A 6787-nucleotide genomic window follows, 5' to 3' on the forward strand; every position below is an offset into this window, starting at 1 on the left:
GATCACACTGCACGGTTGACAATTCACTCATCACAAGCAGGATAGAGTACTCCAGATTCCTCAATCTCCCCCTTGATGAGTGCATTGTCAACACACCACAGTTGAACCAAGAGAGAAACAAAAACAAATAAGAACAAGGAAGCAAGAGAGAACTTGAACAAGTGACAAAAGCTCGAAAGAAGCAAGAACGAGTCACTTAACCAAGCAAAAATCGATTCCCTCAGACAAGGGCAACAGCTCGACGCAATCGATCAAACACAGGCATGACTCCTCAAAGACAGAGGCAGGGCTCGACACAGTCATGCCAGAAGCGAACGGAAAACCAGGAGCTAAACAAAGCAGAAACTCCATGCATTTCCCTCTTGTTCGATCAGTAACTTCTCCCCCTTGTTGGCACATGCACACATCAAGACTTAGACCTAAAGCTCCCCCTGAAACTGAGACTCCCCCTGAACATATGCTATGCAATTAATGCTATGCAGGAGGTGTAAGTGAAAGCATTCAGGGACACAATGATATGAGCAACAACTAGTCACAAGCACGTGTGCATCCATAAACAAGACCTGCATCTAGCTCAACAGGGTATATCAAATCAGTCTAGAGCTAGGCAAGTTCAGTTTAGGAGAAATAAAAGCATCACCCTTGATCTAGCACTAGCAAGTAGGGAATGATAAACAGTGCTAATCAAACTCATACAGGTGAGCCAAAAACATCCAAAGCATGTTGTAAACATTTATTTTGCAATCAAATTATATCAAGCAATTTTTAATGCCAGGGGTTGAAAACTTATCATGCTTTACTTAGCAACGAGGCCAAGCCTATGCCAAAGGCAATCAGAAGCTTAAGACACTCGTTTCAGTCCTGCACAGTCTTGCCCGGGTTCTCACAAGTGCAAAGTGAGCCGTCCCGAAAGCTCGATTAGTGCGACAAGCAATCCCACCTGGATCTTTCCATTCCATTTCAAGCACAATTCAAGCAATTTTATCAATTTTAGATCATATCAAGTATGAATTGCTGAACGAAAGGCTACACTAGCATGAATGATATAGCAAAGCATATCAACACGCCCTAACATGCTAGTAGCCAAGACAGAGTGACTATGTTTTCAAATTTTCAAATCAAAATAGCTTAACTCAGATGATGTCATATACATAGTGGAGCAAGCTATTCATGATCACGTTTATAAACTCACACTAGCAAGCACTAGGAGATCATAGCAATGTATACAAGAATGCTAGTGCAAGTAAGGCAATGCAAAATGCAGAAATGTACAATGCATATGCACAATGCAACTACCAAACCTAGAAAACTAAGAGAAGAACAAATAAACCCTACAAAGCTAACCAAAGAAAAGTCAGCGATCAAAAGGGGTAACAAACCCCAAGCTCCCCTCGCAAGCGAGCAAAGGTGTCCTGCTCAAGAGGTTTGGTTAGGATATCTGCGGTTTGCCTCTCTGAAGGGACATGGATCAAGTCTATGTGGCCTCTCTCATGATTGTCTCGCAGGAAGTAGAACTGGATATCTATGTGTTTGGTTCTGGAGTGTAGGACATGGTTCTTTGCAATGCTAATACCGGACATATTGTCTACAAAGATGGGAACCCTATCAAAACTCAGTCCATAATCCTACAAGGTTTGTTTCATCCAAAGTATCTTGCAGCCGCATCGCCGTCAGGTATAGGAGAGAGCCGATCATGCTCCTATACTCCTTCTGGTCCACCGCCTCACCATCCAAGTCCTCATCAAGCGCCGTCGAAGTGCTGATCGGAGTCGGCTGAGGTGACAAGTCACTCATGTCGAACTTCCGTAGCAAGTCCCTGATGTACTTGGCTTGATGGACGAATGTGCCCTGAGGAGTTTGCTTGATCTGCAGCCCGAGGAAGAACTGCAGCTCACCCATCATACTCATCTCGAACTCCCTGGACATCTGCTCAGAAAACTTGGAGACAAGAGCGTGAGAAGAGCCACCAAAGATAATATCATTCACGTATATCTGAACTAATAGAAAATCAGTGCCAGACCGCATGAGGAACAAAGTTTTATCCACACATCCCATTTTAAAACCCTGAGCTAGCAAAAATATTTTCAGTCTATCATACCAAGCTCTAGGTGCCTGTTTCAAACCATAAAGTGCTTTCTGAAGTTTATAAACACGATTTGGAAACTTGAGATTTTCGAAACCAGGGGGTTGTTTCACATAAACCTCTTCTTCGATAAAACCATTTAAGAAGGCAGATTTAACGTCCATTTGGAAAACTTTAAAACTCTTAGAAGCAGCAAATGCAAGAAAAATCTGAATCGCTTCCAAACGAGCAACAGGGGCAAAAGTTTCCTCAAAATCAATCCCTTCTTTTTGGCAAAACCCCTGGGCAACAAGACGAGCCTTGTTTTAAACAACCAACTCATCCTCACCCTGCTTGTTTTTGAAAACTCACTTCGTTCCGATGGGATTACAAGCAGGTGGAGGCTTGACTAAAACCCAAACTTGGTTTCTTTCAAAATTTTCGAGTTCCTCATGCATGGCATTGACCCAATTAGAATCAGAAAGAGCGTGTCCAATATCTTTGGGCTCAAAAGAGGCAACAAATGCTGAATGAGCAAAGCCAGTGATACTTGTTACCTTGGACCGTGTGACTCTCTCGTTGAGGTCACCTAGCATCTGTTGAGGTGGGTGACGATACTGAATGTGTCGCGGTGCTTCCCTTGTCGAAGTCGCCTCCTCCTCAACCAAAGCTGGTTTTTCCTCGTGTGCAGCTGGGGAAGGCTGAGTCACCTGCTCGATCGGCCCACGGGAAGTGGATGTAGCCGGATCGGGGCCGTCATCATCGTCCGAGCTTGTGGCGGAGGTGACTGGGTCCACAACACGCGTGGTAGCCTCAGCATCACCCTCCGCAGCTTCTTCCTCCTCATCTTCAAAGATGGGGGTGCCGAGTTCATCATCTCCTGCAACCTCAAAGAGAGAAGAATTGCACGGTGCAGTCTCGTCGAAAGTGACTTCACAAGTCTCTCTGACGATGTTAGTATCAATAATCAGCACACGGTAAGCTCTAGAGTGAGAAGCATAACCGATAAAAATACCGTCAGACGATCGAGACTCAAACTTGTCAAGATTTCCTTCATTCAACACAAAGCACCGGCAACCGAAAATTCTGAGATGATAAACACGGGGCTGGCGTCCAAATCACAACTCATAAGAAGTCTTGTGCAGGAAAGCATACAAGAAAATACGATTGGACACATAACAAGGGGTGTTAACCGCCTCAGCCCAGTACTTTCTAGGAGTCCTATGCTCATCGAGCATCGTCCTAGCCATCTCAACCAACGTCCGATTCTTCCGCTCTACAACCCCATTCTGCTGTGGAGTGTAAGGGGAAGAATACTGGTGTTCAAGACCTTGATCACTGCAAAAGGTGTCAAAATGAGCATTTTTGAATTCTGTGCCATTGTCACTGTGAATCGCTCTCATGGCCTGGGGTAGTACATTTTTCAACCTCAAGATCAAGTCTCGAACAAACTCGAAAGCCTCATCCTTGGTTCTCATGAAAAAGACCCAAGAATAGCGAGAAAAGTCGTCTACGATCACAAGAACGTACCACTTCCCACCAACCGACATCACCCGAGAAGGACCAACTGTGTCCATGTGTAGCAACTCTCCAGGGTGAGTGGTCATCACCTGATTAACAGGCGGATGGGAGGTGGCAACCATCTTCCTGTGGCGACACGGGTGGCAAACAAGGTCCTTTACAAACTTCAATTTGGGCAATTCTCGGATCAGGCCAAGTGAGCTAAGTCTCGACAACAAGTCAAAGCTCAAATGTCCAAGTCTCCTATGCCACTTCCACAGATCAGAAGAAGGACCAGCCAACAAGCAACAAGAAGGGCCAAAAAGAGTTCTAGAGAAATCGACCAAGAAAACTCGGTCACGAGGAACGATCCGGCAAACCAGGTCTCCTCTGGAATCCAAAACTCGAGAACAACCCTCCTTGAAGCGAACTTCAAACCCCTCATCAAGAAGTTGCGAAACAGAGAGCAAATTAAAGCCAAGATTCGAAACCAAAGCAACCTCTCTCAGGGTGAAGCAATCAGAAACTCTAACAGCGCCAACACCACATACATTGCCCTTACCATTATCCTCAAATATGATGTATTCTTTGTGGCGCGTTGGGGTGAGGCTGGAGAACCATTTGTCATTCCCAGTCATATGGCGCGAACAACCGGAGTCCATGATCCACCTGTTCTCCAAGCCTCCAACCTGCACATCAGTAGTGAGACAAAGGGTGAGCAAATGTCTCAACACTGGGGTTAGCAAAATGTGAAGCGAACCAGTGTCAAGCCATTTGCTCTACAGAAGGGTTAGCAAACTCAGGCAAAACGTATCCCCTGTCCCGTCTACTGCGAGGCTGACGACCACCACCGTGAGGAAAGCGTGGTGCATCGTAACTTCCTCCAAAGCCTCGGTCCCGTGGTCCATAGCCGTACTGAGGACGACCAGGAGCACGACCGATAAAGCGACCACCCGCTGGAGCACGGTAACCTCCACCGTCTCCCTGTCCTCCACCTACATGGCGCGCCCTAGCATCTTGCCTATCACCACGCCGAGGAGGACCATGCACCCGAGCAGAGTACATGTCCGAGTTACGTCTCTCCTGCTCACGCCTCATAGCCCGCTTCCTCCTGAAGCAAAACTCCTCCAGGTGACCTTCTCTGTCACAATACTCGCAGTGGTACCTCACCTCTCTCTTGGGAGGTGGAGGCCTTGCCTGCAGACGGGGAGGAGCAGCCCCCTTCTTCTGGGCAACCCGGGCTGTGGCAGCAGGGAGCGTATCGAAGGGATTCCTCATCTCATTGGGCTTTGGATCCCAAACCTGCTTCTGTGGAGGTGCTTTCGATGGTTCTTTAAGCACACCATCCACGGGGTCAACAAGCGAAGGCTGCGTGCTCGTGCTAGCAGAGTTTAGAGCACTTGGAGCTCCAGCAGCCTTGCCGATCTTACCATACAGCTTGTCAAAGTCTGACTTCGTGTATGTGTAACCGACCCCAAAACCATCACCACGCTTAAACTGCTTGATCATCATGCCCAACTGCGGCTCACTGCTAGAAACCCAACTCAGAATCGCCCTAAGATAGGTATTCTTATTCTCCAAGTTGGTTTTCTCTACCGCAAGATTATCCAAATCAGATATCAAACCAGGGCAAACATGATAATCAATAGGTGGGCTAGACTCCCCGACCTTAGTCTTCCCTAAAGACTTAATCAATGCGTTCTTCTCATCTAGCTCCGACCTAAGCATGGGACAAACCTTACAGGCACCAAGCAAATCAGGCCTAGATCTAAGCTCCACTAGCTCACAAATAACAGTGGCAAACTTAGACTGCAAAGAAGCTAGATCAGACTTAAAAATGGGACACTCATCGCATTCAAGCACATCACTAACTATGGGAGCGTCCTTGACCAGTTCAAGCTCATGCTTGGCCTTGGCTAGCTCGTGAGACACGTCAACAAGCGAAGTCTTAGCAACATCTAAGTTCGCGACGTTCTCATCATGCTTCGCACGGAGAGCAACAAGATCATTCATGTGAGATATGCAGCCAGCGCACTCATCCTCACCAGATTTCTCTCTAGCACAAACCAGCCCTAAGCTTTCTACGCTCTCTACCTGCTTCCTTAAGTAGCCTCTTCTGGTTGTCAAGAGCGGCGTACAATTCCCTAACCTCAGTATCAAGCAGGTCAATAGTGGAGTTTACCTCTGAATCACTCTCGAATCCAGGAGAAGAGCCGTCGTGCGTCGGTGTAGCATGTCCACCTGGAGACGCACGAGCACAACTGGCCTCACCCGCCATGGTGCAGAAACCCTTGCGCCGACCGGCCGCCAAGCCAAGGCCGATGAAGCCGGTGGCATCCTTGTCCCACTTCTTCTTCTTCTTCTTGTCGTCGTCGTCAGAGGTCGATGAAGAAGAGCGGTCGGTGTTGGAGCTCTTGTCGAGGTGACTGAGCTGCGCCAGGAAAGCCTTCTCCCTCTTCTTGGCCTTGTACTGGAAGCGCTTCTTGAGCGACTCCTTGTTGAAGCGTCCTCCCTTGTCTCGATCAAGACTGCAGTGCTTGTGGTGCCAACGCTCCTTGTTGGAGCCTCCCTCGTCACGGTCGCGGTGGCGGTAGTAGTCGAAGTTGTTGTTCTGGCCACCGCCGGACTTCTTGGGGCAGTCGGCGATGAAGTGGTTCAGATCGCCGCAGTGGTAGCACCCAGGGTTCTTCTTCCTCTGCCTGTTGTGGTAGACACACTGGAACTTGTCGATGAGGAGACATAAGTCGTCATCGCTCAGCGTCTCTAACTGCTCATCTGTAATAGAAGGCAAAGAAGCAAGAGAAAAGCCAAGAGCAGAGTTAGCGTTAGAGCTCGATCCACCTGGGCCAGTCACAAGAGCGATGCTCTTGGAAGGAGGGGCACCATTGAGCTTGGCTCGTGTCTGGTTATTCACCTCCGTGGCCTTGAGCTTGCTGAAAAGCTCATTCACGGTCAGAGTCTCATAGCCTGCAGACTCGATGATCGTGTTCACCTTGAGATCCCACACAGAGCGGTCAAGTGCGTAGAGCAACTTGAGGGCCTTCTCGTGCTCTGTGTAGTCAAGGGCATCAACAGATCTGTTCGCACTGACTTTATTCACAATTGATTGAAACTGACTGAACATGTCGCCAATGCTCTCACCCAGCCCCTGTGTGAAGTTCTCATATTCACGCCGGTGAGTCTCGAACAGTCTAGCCTTCAGCTGAGGTGTGCCCTCGTGGTAGT

The sequence above is a fragment of the Panicum virgatum genome, chromosome 5K (assembly GCF_016808335.1).
Source record: "Panicum virgatum strain AP13 chromosome 5K, P.virgatum_v5, whole genome shotgun sequence".
NCBI classification, from domain to species: Eukaryota; Viridiplantae; Streptophyta; class Magnoliopsida; order Poales; family Poaceae; genus Panicum; species Panicum virgatum.